The following is a 15,726-nucleotide window of genomic DNA, read 5'->3' on the forward strand; positions in this document are numbered from 1 at the left end:
GTTGGTGGAGATCTTGTTCTATGTGCATAAGTCGGAATGCTTGAGTGTGACTGACCTTGTGCCTCTCCAAATGGTTATGCTAACTCAAATACGAGGAGGTTGGCACACACTCTAGCATCTCGCACCCGACCTATGTCTTCTCGTTTGAACCTTAGCAAGGTTTCCTCCAAAATCGGTGCATTATGATCCACATTGGCTTCTTTCCTTCATACTCGACCTCACAACCCTACCTACACGAAAGTAACATAAAAACACACATGTTAGTGTAAAAACCCGAGAAAAGTAATGCTCAAAATAAGGAAAGAATGCTTTGCTTTCATATCACACAAGCACTTATCATTGCCTCCACAGGAAAGCTTAACAGGGGCAGGTGCACGCCCCTGTGTGCTCTCGGGAAAACACTCACTGCCTCTTAACGCAAATAGACGGGCATGTGAAAAATACCCACGCCAATGCCCCCGACCCACGAGGCGACCCTGCATGCCCTGTGGCTGCTCTGGACATCTGAGAAAAATTTCTACGTATTCCGCACGCTCGTGTGGAAATTCTACACCGGCGTGGGCATTCAGAAGCCCAACTCACGGTGGGCAGCGCACGCCCCGTGACTTCTCGAGATGAAGAGATCTCCTCTGCGAGATTCGCAGCGGGCGTGCATAAATTACCCACGCCCGTGCGATTTTCATAAGGTCGCCCACGGGGCGAGTCCACGCCCATCTGCTGTGCTGGGAAAGTGCGCCAATCTGCGAGGACTTCACATGCCCGTGCGGAAATTACCCACGGGCGTGCGAGGATTGCATGGTCATTCATAGTGCCGAGTCCACGCCCCTATGCCTTCTCTAGATAAGCTTGCAATAAAAAAACACGGCAGTGTGTTAATTCCACACGCCCGTGTGTTTTCTCTGGATGCCTCAGAAAATTCTGCAAGCTCTGCAAAAAATTTCTGAGCATGTTTTACACACTCAGAGCCTGGCCCAATATGCAATTTATACCAGTGAAAACCATGAGAAATAGCTCAAACAACCAAAATTTCTCCAAATTCACATGAAAACACACGATGAACTTGAAAACCTACGATTAAATCACAGCAGAAATATAAAACATCAAGACACCAACACTCAACAATTTATTCAAGCAACACTAAACTACCAAATTAAGAAAACAGTAAACACTCGGGTTGCCTCCCAAGAAGCGCTTGTTTAATGTCACTTAGTTTGGCGTGCCCTGTCTTACCTCATGGGAGCTCATAGATGAAAGTTTCCCTCTTACCCATGGCTTGGAAACATGATGAGCAAAATCTCTTGAGGGTAGAGGGTGAATTGTCGGGCTTGGAACTTCCTAGCAATGATTCACCCAGTTTGTTCGGTTCATGCATGTCTCCAACAGCCTTGGAGTGTTTCCGATGGCATCTCCTAGCCCTCTTCAATTTTCGGAGCACCTTCTTCAAGATCCCCAGAGTAGATGGTACTGTTTCTGTCGAACCAAGCATCATGATCTCTTCATTGTCCTCCCTTGGTCGAATAAGCCTTCGTATGGATCCGGATTGAACATTTCCTATATGTATTCATTAACAATCTCATCAGTAGCGTCTAGAAAATACAAAGTATCATCGAAATCAAGAGAATACCGCATGACTTTAGCAAGGCGGTAAGTGAGCTTGTCATATCCAACTCTCAAAGTTAGCTCTCCGCCGTCCATGTCAATCAATGCCTTGGAAGTACGCAAAAACGGCCTCCAAGGTATCAAGGGTACATCCGCATCCTCATCGACGTCTAGCACTACGAAGTCAACCGAAAAAATATACTTCTCCACCTTGACAAGCATGTCCTCGATGATGCCTCTCGGATCTCTCACCGTTCGGTCCGCTAGTTGCAAAGTCATCCTAGTAGGTCTAGGCTCGCTCAAGCCTAGCTTTTGAAAGAATGTGTATAGCATGACGTTGATGCTAGCCCCTGAGTCTGCCAATGCCATTTCTTCACCTAGATTGGCAATATTACACGGAATGATGAAGCTTCCCGGGTCCTTCTTCTTGTTCGACATGTTCTTTTGCAAGACCGCCGAGCAAGACTCATCTAAGATCACTAAACCACTCTCCTCCAACTTCCTCTTGTTGGTCAACAAGTCTTTCAAAAATTTTGCATACTTAGGCATTTGGGCCAATGCCTTAACGAAAGGAATATTGATGTGGAATTGCTTGAACAAACTTAGGAACTTCTTGTACTGTTCATCCCCTTAGTCATTCTACAATCTAGAGGGATAAGGGATCCTTGGCTTGAAAGGTTGGGGTGCCATCTCCTTCTCTTTTCTTGTTCCCTCTTCAACCTCTATAACCTCGGGTGCGTGTTCATTTGTCTTCTCACTTGGAAGCCTACCATGACCTCACGACCATTTCTCAAAGTGATCGCCTTCACATGCTCTCTAGGGTTGGTCTCGGTATTACTCGGTAAGCTTCCATGTGGCCTTTCCGATAGAGACTTCGCAATCTGCCCCACTTGATTTTCAAGATTATGTAAGGAGGCGGTATGGTTGTGAAGTGTAGCCTCAAATGATTCAAACCTTATATTTGACGATTACACTAACCTAGTGAAGGCCTTCTCCAAATCGGTCATTCGGGTCTTCAAACCTGAAACTCTGTTTTCCACATTTGGGCCTTGTTGTTGGAAACCCGGTGGCCCCATGGCCTTTTGTGGACCTTAGTTGCTCCACGAGAAATTGGGATGACTCTTCCAACCCGGATTGTAGGTATTACTGTATGGATTTCCTTGATTCCTCATGCCATTACCCACAAAATCGATGTTCTCAACTGAAGATACATCACCAATAGATATCGGGCAATCGGAGGGAGCATGTCTTCCACCACACCGAGTGCAAGTAATCACGGCCGCTACTTTGTTCGAAGTTAGAAGATCTAACTTCTTACTCAATGATTCCACTTGAGCCGCCAACGAAGTCACTGCAACTATCTCATGGAGACCGGCCACCTTTTTCTTCTCCGTGGCATTCCATTGGTAGTTGTTTAACCCCATTTCTTCAATTAATTGACGGGCCTCATCGGGGGTCTTGCTGCCTAAGGTGCCTCCTACTGCCATATGAAAGAGTTGCCTTGTACTCGGATTCAGACCGTTGTAAAAGGTCTGAACAATCATCCACTCTGGGAATCCGTGTTACGGGCACTTTCTCAGGAGCTCCTTGAACCTTTCCCACGTCTTAAATAGAAACTCTAATTCTAACTGTACAAATGACGAGATCTCATTCCTAAGCTTTGCAAATTTTCTGGGAAGGAAATAACGACCAAGAAAAGCTTTTACCATCTCTTTCCATGTGGTAATTGATGCTTTAGGTAATGAGTGTAGCCACTGCTTCGCTCTCCCTTTCATGCAAAATGGGAAGGCTCTGAACTTGATGGCATCATCCGTTACCCCATTTATTTTCAGCATATCACACACCTCGAGAAAGTTCTCTATATTCCTGCTTGGATCCTCATCGGCCAAACCATTAAACTGTGCGGATTGCTGCAACATATGGATGAATGCCGGCTTCAGCTCAAAATTCTGAGCTATAATCGGGGGATGCACAATGCTCGATTGTGTCCCCAATACTGAAGGTTTGGCATAATCGGATAATGTTTGCTGCTGCTTATTCTGTTCTGCCATGTTTTCAGATTCTTCTACTTCCAAATCAGCTAGATTAGACTGTTCTTGCATGGGTTCTTTCCCTTTTCTTCTAAGTGTACGTTCGAGCTCGGGATCTCCTTCAATCAATATAGAGGGGTTCTCTCGGGTCATAACCTGGAGCTGTACCCAAAAAGAAAGAAAAAAATCAGAATGATGATAGAATAAGAAAATATGAAATAGAATGAATAAATGAATAGCTAAGAAAAACAAAGTACAAAATATCTCTAAACGCCTACTCCCCGGCAACGGCGCCAAAAACTTGACACGTCCGTATATGCGTGTAAACCGCAAGTGCACGGGTGTCGAAGTAATAATTCCAGATGAGTGGGTATCGTATCCACAGAGAGTAGGGAATAAAGACACTTAAGTTGTTTCTTAACTAATGTGGAAGATAAATAGTGATATGTGTGACAAGATTCAATTCTCAAAAGTAAAAACAACAAGAAAAAGAGCACAAGTAAAGGAGAAGGTAAGGCAATCGATAAAAATGGGGTACCCGGATATTGTTCCGCCTAGGACAATCGTTTCAAGTGCAAGAAACCTCTATTATTTTTCCTAATTAATGCAATAGTGAGTCGTGAAAATCCTTAATTGCATAGTCCCAAATCTAAGGTCATCCATGCCTAACTCTATACATGTCCCGGAGGAGAAATCGAACAATCTCAACACCTCGCACTTATATAGAATTGCAATGAGCTATAGGGATTTCAAATGATAAACCCTATTCCTATGTATAGACCTTAACCCTTTGGTCCAGGTGAAAGATCCCTAGCCACAATTAAGCCCTAGACGCTAAAATCACTTCAACGCTTCACTCCGTTGCACTCGCAACTAAGCCCCAGCGGAAGGTCATCCCTTAGCCCATTCACTCTACTATGGCCGCAAAGAACTCTTGGAATGTGGAGGTAGGATAGATCACACTGGAGGGGAAAAGAGACGCTCCGCTACCTCTCGACTCATACTCTCAACCCTCTCTAATCTAGCTTTGTCTAACTCTCATAGTGTGCCACGCACTCACAAGTGTTACAAAGAAAAACTCTCAACCCTAGTGTCACTCTAGGGGAGTATTCATAGAATCAAGCATAAAAGATTGGAACTCACAATAAACATTAATTAATTGAAAGCATAATAAAGAGAGTCAATGAAATGAATACATCCTAGGGTTCACAAATACCCAAGTACCCACTAGGGGTTTACCTCTCCATGGAGCTAGATACAATCAATGAAATCAAATGTAAAAACAAAGCATCCATAGAAAACCCACTCGTTAGTCATGGCGATGGTCTTGTGGAGAGTCCTCTACTCATCGCAAGGGTCCCTTTGTCCGGTCTAGGATACACCTCGCCGGATCAGTGCCGACGAAAGCTCTCCCACTAACCTTTTTCTAAACGGTGCGCGATGTCAGAGCCGTAGAACCTCTCCAAAGCCCTAGCCAATACCTCTCAAAATCCTAGCCGCAACCCTCTCTCAAGTTGGTGAAAAGATGAAGAAAAGAATGCTGAAATCGGGGCTGAAATCGGCTTTTAAAGGGCTGGAATCAGGATTTCACACGCCCGTGTGAGCGCCCCTATAGATTTTTCACACGGGCGTGTGGAATTTCCACACGCCCTTGTGGATTCTCTATTTTTCTGTTTTCTCGGCCGGCTGTGAACAGTGCTGGTACAGTATTCTTGCTACAGTACCGGCCCGAAATACTCTCGAATCCATGCTTTCATCGAGGTAACGCAAACGGGCACATGTTTACATCGTAGATCGCTTTCCTTCTTCAATAACGGACATATTGGTGGAGATCTTGTTCTATATGTATAAGTCAGAATGCTTGAATGTGACTGCCCTTGTGCCCCTCCAAATAGTTGTGCTAACTCGAATACGAGGAGGTTGACACACATTCCCACATCTCGAACCCGACCTATGTCTTCATGTTTGAACCTTAGCAAGATTTCCTCCAAATTGGTGCATTACGATATTGGCTTCTTTCTCTCATATTCGGCCTCACCACCCTACCTGCATAAAAGTAACATAAATACACACATATTAGCGTTAAAACCTGAGAAAAGTAATGCTCAATACAAGGAAAGAATACTTCATATTCTTATCGCACAAGCACTTATTAGACATGCATCACAGTTCTTCTTTAGGTTTTACAAGCCAATGCAATAATCTCTAATTAAGGTGAGTTGCAAGATGTACATATTTATTTTTGTATTTAATACTTAATGATTAAGATTTTTGGTTTCATGAAGTTGAGATGTATTATCCATTTTATTTTTTTAGGGAATCGTATTGTGGTGCAAGTTACTTATATAGCGCAAGGGTTAATTTTTGTGTTCATATTCGTGTTCATGCTCATGGAAGGAAACCAGAAATTTTGTGTTCAAAGTTTGTGTTCTAAGTATTTGTGTTCATGTTATAAAATTTTTGTGTTTGTTGCTTATGTTTGATGAAGAGATGGTTTGTTTGTGTTATAAGTATTTGTGTTCATGTTATAAAATTTTGTAGTAAAAGAAGGTATCCATGAGATGTTGTTTGATTTTGTAGTATGTGTGTTGCTTATGTTTGATGAAGAGATGTTGTGTGTTGCTTATGTTAGATGAAGAGATATAGTTTGATTTTGTAGTATGCGCAGGTGTCCATGCTTCCATTCTTGGAGAATAGATTTCCATGCTTTATTCTATTGGTAGTGTTATTATTCTTGAATGCATAACAGAATTGATTTGTATTTTTAATTCGCAGTGACATTCTAAAATTTGTATTTTGCATAACAGTCAATTATAACAAAAGTCTGAGAGATTTATACAACTTTCTGATACCCAACAACCAATATCCCATTGATGAATACGGAAATTTGTTAATACGATAATGATGGAACCCAGAAAAAAGGGATAATAAACAAACAACATCTTCACAAAACGGATAATAAACAACCAATCTTCCTTCTTGTCGCTGGAGAAAGTCTGCAGCCTTCAGCCCCCCTTTTCCACATGGATAATAAACATACAACATCTTCACAATGGAAAAAACGGATTTAACCTGGACATCACAATTTCTAGGAGTTCCTGATCTTCTATGCCAAATCAAGAAGAAGATGGATTAACTTTGATGGGCTCGTCAAACCTGGATTACAATTATAGAAGCTAAATCAATATACAACAATTAGCAAAAACAAGCAAAAAAATAAAAGTGGATGATCAGCAGCTTACAGATGCCTTCCTTTGAGAGTATAAATTCAAGGAGGCCTTCCACTGATTCCATCCACATATAGGGAGGGATCCCAGTATGCAGGGATAAATTCAAGTCTATATGCAACAGATTAAGAAAAATCCAGTATCACTGCTTTTAGGACCTGAAACCATTTTCAGATTTTTTCAACAGTTGGATTAGAATTAAGGTTAAGGCAATCAAGGATCAAATTTTTTTTTTCTTTTTTTAAGTACGAAAGTCAGATTTATGCCTTAGCTACCAATAACATTATGCTCAAATACATATCAACAAGCAACTCTGACTGCTCAGTCATCAAGCAAACAATATATTCCCTTGGATCGAACAAAGCATTCTTCAAGCTTGATGCTCAAGCCACAACAAACATGCTGCCCAGATCACAGATCTGATCAATCTTTAAAAGACTAAGGAGACATGGCTACAAATAACAATACCAAAATTTCCACAAATAAACATACTCAAAGACCCCAAAAGACATAAAGGCACACAGAAAACAACAAGTAAAAGCTTTTGGCTGATTATACCAAAAAGGGATTGAAAACACCAATTATACTACAATATCACAGCAATCATGAAATTGCCAGATCAAAGAACCTACCCAAATGAATGTTCTCAATATCAATCAAAGATTGAAAAAGATTATCAGTAACAAGATCAAACTGATACTAAAGTAAGATCAGGCATTTAAACCACAAATAGGCAACTTTAAATCCATTCAACACTATCAAACAGATTAAAATCAAAAAAGTTGATGAAAAAAATGGAAAACTTTTAACATGAAAGCATTTCCACTACCACCAGCTAAAGACTGCACAAAATACCTACCTGAACCCTGCAAACTCAGCTGAACAACAAGATACACAATCATCACTCACACAAAATTGCAGGCAATTATTTGTAAGTAATAAAGAAATTATGCACAATGGGATGAGGCTCAGGCTCACTAAAAGAATTCTGCAAAAATAATTCACATTTTAACAAGGTAATAATTGCTTCCCACAGAATGCAAGCATCTCAATCCATACAAATGTTGCTTCACAGAAAATATCCATAAAAACTCAATGAATACAAAACAATGAACACTGAACAACAAAAACCCATGAAATCAAAACACAGACCAAATTTGACCAATCCAAGTGAAAAATCAAACGAAATTAGAGGGCTAGATAAACATGATTCAAGGGCTGCAGACCAATTTAAGAAGGAGAAAAAGGCTCAGATCTTGCCACTCTATTCTTTCGCATGGATAAACACGATTCAAGGGCTGCAACTAAAGTTATCAATCCACCCAATCTATATACTCTTTTATAAGGCAAATCATCATGGCCAAGAACATAATTACTAAGAGTAATGCTATATAGAGCGACGCAACCACACAAACCAGCCACATCGGCAGATAGAAATACATGATGCAAAAACATGATTCATGCTGAATATAGATAAAGTATCAAGCAATAGAATCAAAATGGAGGCTCAGATTCAACAGTACTGATCATCTCCCATCCTTCCCCCTCCCTCTACAACAATAAGAGTAGTGGTTGCCTACTAGGCCATCCAAGCCACTATGCCATTGTTGTAGAGAGACGAGGCAGGCTAGAAATTTTTAGGGCATCATCATTGCCTCTGTACTTGATTTCAAGGCGAGCCGGGCTTTTGTGCCAAGAATTTCAGAGAGCCAACCACACGAGAGAGAGCGAGAGGAAGCGGAAGCTCTTGTGCACCACCAACAGGTCGGCTCTAGTTTCTTTTCAAAGCCAAACGAGAGAGGTGCGGCGGCCGGGAGCAGGGGAGGGAAGCGACGGCCTGGAGCACAGACACAAACGAGAGAGAGAGAGAGAGTCCCACACGAGAGAGACACAAACTAGGGCCGACCTGTGCCCTAGTTTCTCTTCAAAGCCAAACGAGAGAGGGACGGCGGCCGGGAGCGAGGGAGGGTGATAAGTGCTTGTGTGATATGAATGAGAAGCATTCTTTCCTTATGTTGAGCATTACTTTTCTCGGGTTTTTACATTAATATGTGTGTTTTTATGTTACTTTTATGCAGGTAGGGTTGTGAAACCAATTATGAAGGAAAGAAGCCAATGTGAATCACAATGCACCGATTTTGTAGGAAATCTTGCTAAGGTTCAAACGCGAAGATATAAGTCGGGTGCGAGATGCTAGAGTGTGTGCCAACCTCCCCGTATTTGAGTTTGCACAACCATTTGGAGGGGCACAAGGCAGTCACACTCAAGCATTCCGACTTATGCACATAGAATAAGATCTCCATCAACTTATCCGTCATTGAAGAAGAAAAGCGATCCACGACATAAACGTGTGCTCATTTATGTTACTTGGATGAAAAGTGGATTCGGGAGTATTTTTGGCACAGTACTGTAGCAGGTACTGTAGCAAATCACTATAGCACTTACTGATCACAGCCGGCCGAAAATGACAGTTTCAGAGAATCCACACGGCCGTGTGGAAATTCCGCACGAGCGCGTGTACCGTACACACCCATGGAGTCCCCCGATTCCAGCCCTATTTAAAGCCGATTCAGCCCCGATTTTGGTATTCTTTTCTCTATCTTTTCCCCAACTTCAGAGAGGGCTTCGGCTAGGGTTTCGAGGGTATTGGCCAAGGTTTTGGAGAGGTTCTATGGTTCGACATCGTGATTCCATTAGGAAGAAGGTTGGTAGGGGAGCTCGATCGAGGCGTATCCTATACCGGACTGAAGGAATCCTTTGGACTGACGAGTAGAGGACTTTCCACAAGACCATCGACACGACCATCGAGTGGGTTTCTTTTATGGATTCATTGCTTTTTACATTCGATTTCTTTTGATTGTACTTTAGCTCCATGGAGAGCTAAAACCCCTAGTGGGTACTTGGGTGATTGTGAACCCTAGGATGTATTCGCTTCATTGAACTTCTTTATTATGCTTTCAATAAATTGATGTTTATTGTGAGTTCCAACCTTGAATACCTGATTGTATGAACATTTCCCCTAGAGTGACACTAGGGTTGAGAGTTCTTGTTGGTAACCTTATGAGTGAGTGATACACCACGAGCGTTAGACAAAGCTAGGTTGGAGAGGGTTGAGAGGGTGAGTCGAGAGGTACAGGAGCGTCCCCTTTCCCCTCCGACGTGATAGATTCTACCTCCATTCCTTGAGTTCTTTGCAGCCATAATAGAGTGAATGATCTAAGGGATGAACCTCCGCTGGGGCCTAGTTGCGCCTGCAATGGAGTGAAGCGTTGAGATGATCTTAGTATCTAGGGCTTAATTGTGGCTAGGGACCTTCCGCCTGGACCAAAGGGTTAGGTCTAAATCTAGGAAGAGATTTATCACTTGGAATCCCTAGAGCTCATTGCAACTCTATGCGAGTGCGAGGTGTTGAGATTGTTCGATTTCTCCTCCGGGACATGTATAGAGTTAGGCATAGTTAACCTTAGATTTGGGACTATGTATGTAAGGATTTCCACGACTCACCATTGCATTGATTAACAAGCATAATAGAGAGTTCTTGTACTTGAAGCGATTATCCTAGGTGAAGCATCATCCAAGTACCGCATCTTTATCGATTGCCTTGCCTCCTCCTTACTTTTACTCTCTTACTTGTTGCTTTTAATTTCTGAGAATTGAATCATTACCACACTTACCATTGTTGATACTCCACATAGCTAAGAATCGAATTAAGTGTCTTTACTCTCTACTCCCTGTGGATTCGACCCCGCTCACCCGGGATTATTACTTCGACAAACCCGTGCACTTGCGAGATATACGCAAGGGGACCTTGTCAAGTTTTTGGCGCCGTTGCCGGGGAATAGGTGTTTAGAGATACTTTGCACTTTGTTTTCTTAGCTATTTACCCTTCATTCTATTTCACATCTCTTCTCTATCACCGTTCGATTTATTCTATTATTTCACACTTTCTTATTCTTCCATCATTCTCATTTGTTTTCTTTTGTCATGTCTTACTTTTTCTTGCAAGGATTTTAAATGATGATTGACCCAGTCGTTGCTCTATATTTGCAGGTTGAAGCTCTGAGTGAAAAAGTTGATAGAATTTTTGCTTCACAACAACCGAGCATTTCTTGTTGCAACACATATCATCCAATTGAAAAGGGCTACCCAAACTTCTTGTGGAATAGTGATGGACAATATTGGGAAACCCCTCAAGAGGAAAGTCAAAAGGGTGAGATACTCGGAGAGGATGCATTTCAGTTGCAAAGAGTATTAGCTAACTTCATTGAAGCATCCGATGTTCAAGGTCCAAAAATATGGAGACCACACTAAGATGTCATGAAGCCTCCTATAAAAACCTTGAGCATCAATTAGGGAGGGATACTTTGACACACTCTCAAGGAACAAGAAGCATTTGAGCAAGCAATTCAAGTTCCTTGTAGAGATGATGTGGTAGTGAACGACAATGAGAAGTTGGTCAAATTGAGTACATTGGTGTAGAAAATGAAAAGGGAGAAGTGAATACCATTTTTGAGATTTTTAAACGAGTGTGAATGAAGATTGTGCTTGTGAGCGAGAAAAATTTTTAAAAGGGGATTTGCTAGTGTCATGTTCCTTTCAAGCTGAAAAATACACAAGAAGAAGTAAATCTAAGGTAATGGAACAAGCACCACTCTTTGGGATTGATCAATTCGTAAATTGCAAGAAAGAGATTTTTGGGGTTGGGAGAAGATGTGGGTAGGAGATTGAAACCATCCAATGACCCACCTATGCTAAGCTTGGACAATTCCCTAACCCAAATTGTTTCCTTGGAGGCCAAAGGTAAGATGGTTGGACTCTCCAACAAAATATTCCACCCGGCAAGCAAATTTTTGGTTTAAGGGAAGTAGCTATGCAATGTCTAGTCGGGAGGAACGTTCTCTTTTCAAGCCTCCATAAGGTAAAAAAGAGGTACGTCAAGCTTAGTGACGTAAAACAATCGCTTCTTGGGAGGCAACCCAAGCAATTACTGTTTTCCTAGTTTTTAGTTTAGTGTTTGCATGAATAAGAGCTTGAGTGTTGGTGTTTGGATTCTTATATGCCATTGCTATGCTTTTTCTTGTGGACCGTTGGTGTTATCTTGTGCTTTCATGTGTTTTTGGTGAAGTTACAGTCGCTTGAGTTCTATTTCTTGTTTTTTTATACGGTAAATTTTGCATAATATAGCGGGGCTACGAGTGTGTAAACATGTTCAAAATAGTTACGCAGAGCTGCGAGAATTTTTCTAAAGGCATCCGAGAGAAAACACGCAGGCGTGTGGAATTTCCAGACGTGCGGGATTTGCTATCGCGAGCTCATCGAGGAGAAGGCAGTGCGTGCGGCTCCACGAGTAAGGGGAAGTTGCAGGTATCTTGGTCTCCGACCCATGATTGCAGATTATGCATGCTCTCTACTTGCATTTTTTCAATGATCGAAACCTAGTGTTTGGTTCAGTACGACCACAGAGGTCGCAATCTATAGTCGTTATGCCATCCATGCCTTTGATGAAGAGTTGTTCGAGAGAAGAGAGGTGGCCGAGGGATGGGAGATGGTTGCAAACCCTGCAGTCGATGAGCTTCAGTGTTGCAAGGAAAGAGAATGAAGGATTTGTTGGAAAACCTAAAATGCAGAATTCCTGGCAATTGCTAACAGGACTAGTCATCCAATCAGGGAATGAACAACTAGCATAGCCTCTTATTGTCAGCTCTTTGAGATTAGTATGTGGTCTTAGATGCTCAAGAACATCAGTTTCATCTCTGGCAGTAGTCCTCTGACAAAGATCCCATTGCAGCTCCAACACACTCAGATGATTTTTATCTTTCAAGTTTGCTGCTTCGGCTTGTCTAACATCAACAGAAGCAAGATTTGAAATACAAAGATCTCTTAGTTTGTTAAAAGCCCTCAATTCACTCACCCCACAATGTTTTTTATCACTTGCCACAAATTTTGAAAATGTTCTCAGACCTTTAAGTTTGTTCATGTGTGGTGGCATGCGTTTCAATTCACCTGGATTGGAATCGTCATCAAGCTTTAGATCTAGGTACATAAGCTTGCATAATTTCTTTAGGTTACTTGGTAATTCTTCAAGGGCATAACAATTAGCAAGTCCAAGTGTCTAAAGATGGCAAAGGTTTGTAATTGAATCAGGAAACTTCTTGATTCCTGTGTTTCGAAGAGCAAGATACCTCAAGTGAATGAGATCGCCAATGGAATCATGCAGTTCTTCAATGCTCGTGTTGCTTAAGTCTAATGATTGCAATCGTGGTAACTTCATTGTAAGATCATTAAGGACAGCTCTCTGCAAGTTCACCTTATTCCTGTTTTGAAGGCTTAATAATAGAAGTGAATACAAGCCTTTGGCAACATAAACTGACCTGAAATCTGCAACACAAATTGGAAGATTTGGATTGCCAACAGTTAAGACATGAAGTGTCGTGCCACATATATTGTTGTTGTTGACTTGAATATCTACCATACAACACATGTCTTCAGCCATAAATTGACTGGTATTACGAATGATATCAGGCATAACAAACGTTTGCCGTGTCTTCTTGTAATCATAATCCAAGAACTCCAAGAGATACCAATTATACATATAATCAAAGATCTGATCACATTTGTCTGCTTGGTGAGAAAAATTTTGAGCCATCCATAGTTGGACTAACATCTCTTTCTTGAACTGGAAACCATGAGGAAAGGTAGAACAATGTACAAAGCATCTATTCATGGTAGATGACATGGTGTGAAAGATCTCACTATTAAGCCCAATGACTTCTCCTGCCTCCTTGCTAGCCATGAGCTTCCAATGGTCGAGGAAGTTGTCATGATGCAGGGGTGGTATAAGACGCCGCACACTGCGGCTCCTCCCAAACTCAACCAAAGCAGAAGGCAAACCTTTCCATTTCTCTAGAATCTTCCTCCGATCCTCATTTAATTTTTTATCAGCCTTGGGATGGGGATCTCCAAGTGCATGAGCGTTGAACAACATCAGACTATCATCTTCTAATAATCCCTCCAGCAGACATGGCACAACATCGTCTGGATGAGGTATATTTTGCTTGTTAGAATTAATCTTGTTATTGCATTTTGGACCCTATGTTATTTATATATTACGTTTAGGCATTGTTGCATTTATGCATTTAAGTTTGCATTATGTTTAGATAAGTTTGTTAGTTTGAATCTGTTTAGTTTTTTGGTGGTGAAGTAACTTAGTTTGAATTCAGTTATCAATATCAATATAAAAAGATAGAAAGGACGTGAGTTTGTTAACCGCGTAAAAAAATATTTTCTTTTTTTTTTAGTGTTCTTTGTGTGTTTTTCGATGATTATCCTAACATTTGCTATCAGAGCTAGGTTCGGAGTAGATACCAAAGATCATGTTAGGTTTATCATTAAAGAGTGAAACAACCATCGACATAGCAAAATTGAAGGCTCCAACAAGAGACGGGATGGTGACCCTCCAATATCCGTTGCTCACGAAGAGTAACTACTCCGCATGGGCGCTCAAGATGAAGGTGTACATGCGTGAGCAAGGCGTGTGGGATGCCACTGAGCCTATTGATCCTAATGAGGAGATAGAGACACAGAAGGATCAGATGGCCCTTGCTGCCATCTATCAGGGTATTAGCAAGGAGAAGCTCCTTGTGTTGGCTGAGAATGAGACAACCAAGGAGGTATGGGAGATGTTGAAGACAATGCACATGGGCACCGAGCACATCAAGGAGGCAAAGATCCAGACTCTGAGAAGTGAGGTTGAAGGTCTACGCATGCGTGAAGCGGAGATGGTGGATGACTTTGCCACAAAGTTGACCACAATTGTCAACAAAATTCGTGCATTGGGCGACAAGATGGATGAAGCCTATGTCGTCAAGAAGCTCCTGCGTGCTATCCCTTCTAAGTTTATTCAGATTGCATCGACGATTGAGCAGATCAGCAATCTCCAAATGATGATTATGGAGGAGGTCATCGGGTCACTTAAAGCCCATGAAGAGTGATTGCGGGGTTACGAGGATGAGAAAGAAGAACACATCCTATTAACAAAGGCCGAATGGAAGGCGAGAGAAGAAGGTGAAGGTGCGTCAAACTTGTTAAAAGGACGAGGAAGAAGCAACTAGCATGGCCTTGGACGTGGACGCGGACGCAGTGATGATAGCAGTGGAAATGAAGACACTCATCAAGAGAAGAAGTTTGACAAGACCAAGGTGAAATGCTATAATTGTCATTATTTTGGTCATTATGCCTATGGGTGCAGATCCAAGAAAAAGGATGAGGAAGCCCATCTTGTGGAAAAACAAGATGATGATGATGATGAGCCGGCGCTACTCATGACAGAAGTATGTGAACCCTTGCAAGACATGAAGCATGCGGCAGAGGAGATCATATTGCATGAGGTGAACATCAAGCCTAGTGTTAGAACTAAGGAAATAGTGTATGGGAAGAACTTGTGGTATCTTGATACGGGTGCAAGCAACCACATGACCGAGAGCCAAAGCCAGTTCTCAGAGTTGGACGAGACAATAATTGGGAGAGTTAAGTTCGGTGATGATTCCGTCGTAGACATCCAAGGAAAAGGCACTGTAATGTTTCAGTGTCAAAATGGTGAGCATCGTCTTCTCATAGATGTTTACTTCATACCTAGTTTGTGCAGCAATATTGTGAGTTTGGGCCAACTTGATGAGCATGGATGTGAGTCAGTGATAAAAGGAGGATATTTGTGTGTGTATGATAAAGGTGGAAGGCTATTCGCAAGGGCGGAGAGATCAAAGAATAGATTATATATACTTAATGTTAGGGCAGTACATTTTGTGTGTTTGCTTGGAGAACATGGAGATGTGGCATGGCTATGGTATGCTTGGTATTATCATTAGAATTTT

At 41.8% G+C, this 15,726-nt stretch overlaps 1 non-coding gene across 1 annotated transcript; it reads left to right on the forward strand.

Moving 5' to 3' along the window:
• Nucleotides 1-3,153: 3,153 nt before the first annotated feature.
• LOC120266115 lies at nucleotides 3,154-3,260 on the forward strand. The gene has a single exon (XR_005537958.1). It is a non-coding gene; the product is annotated as a small nucleolar RNA R71 (small nucleolar RNA).
• Nucleotides 3,261-15,726: the final 12,466 nt, after the last annotated feature.

This window comes from Dioscorea cayenensis, chromosome 7 (assembly GCF_009730915.1).
Source record: "Dioscorea cayenensis subsp. rotundata cultivar TDr96_F1 chromosome 7, TDr96_F1_v2_PseudoChromosome.rev07_lg8_w22 25.fasta, whole genome shotgun sequence".
NCBI lineage: Eukaryota > Viridiplantae > Streptophyta > Magnoliopsida > Dioscoreales > Dioscoreaceae > Dioscorea > Dioscorea cayenensis.